Source organism: Solanum tuberosum, unplaced genomic scaffold (genome assembly GCF_000226075.1).
Source record: "Solanum tuberosum cultivar DM 1-3 516 R44 unplaced genomic scaffold, SolTub_3.0 scf00689, whole genome shotgun sequence".
NCBI lineage: Eukaryota > Viridiplantae > Streptophyta > Magnoliopsida > Solanales > Solanaceae > Solanum > Solanum tuberosum.
The window spans coordinates 176,023-176,850 of NW_006239607.1; positions in this window are offsets into that span (position 1 = coordinate 176,023).

The window sequence follows — 828 nt, forward strand, 5'->3', positions numbered from 1 at the left end:
AATAAAAAAATAAAAAATAAAATAAATAATAATAATCAATTCCTCATAAAGGAATAATTGCTGACACTTCAGTGAGACATATGGCAAAAAGAATTTCTAATCAAGATGAGGATGATCAAAATAAAATGATTAATAATTATTTGGAAGAAGTCAAGAAAAACCTTCTTCTTAATATAACGCACTACGCAAAATCAGATTCATCTATGCGCAGTAAAACAAGTGATGATACTCACGAGGCTCAGTCATATGAATCAGAAAGGCCGATTTCAGAAGACACACTGAAGAAAGTAGAAAATTTCCTTTCAAAACTTAAAGATAAGATTTAGCGGATGTAGAAACACTGTTGCAACAGTAGATATACTGTTTCTAGGACCCACATAGGGGACCCTCTACTACTATTCCTAGATGCTTTTTAGTTTCTATAAATAGGTTTGTTTTGTTTTAGAAGGGGCAGGTTTTCGGAACCACTCTCTCTCTCATTCTTTTCTCTTGTATTAAAAGTTGTGAGTTTGCCGGAGACTGCCAGTCAAATAAAGAAAGTTTTAAGGTACTAATATTCTTCCTTTCTTGTCTTTAATTTACTTTATTAAATTCTCCAATCTAAGCCGGGACTATGTCCAGCTAAAGAATTATATCTATGTCGGATAACTAACTTCACTTTTATATCTACCATGAAAGATCTAGACTTTATCTAAATATGCATAAATTTATATATGGTTTCTTGACTAGAGTGCTGAGACCACGACTTACTAGACGGAGCCACTAAGACAAGTCATTATACAGACAAGAGCTGTTGGACTTGATTTCCAAGACAATTCAAGATTATAA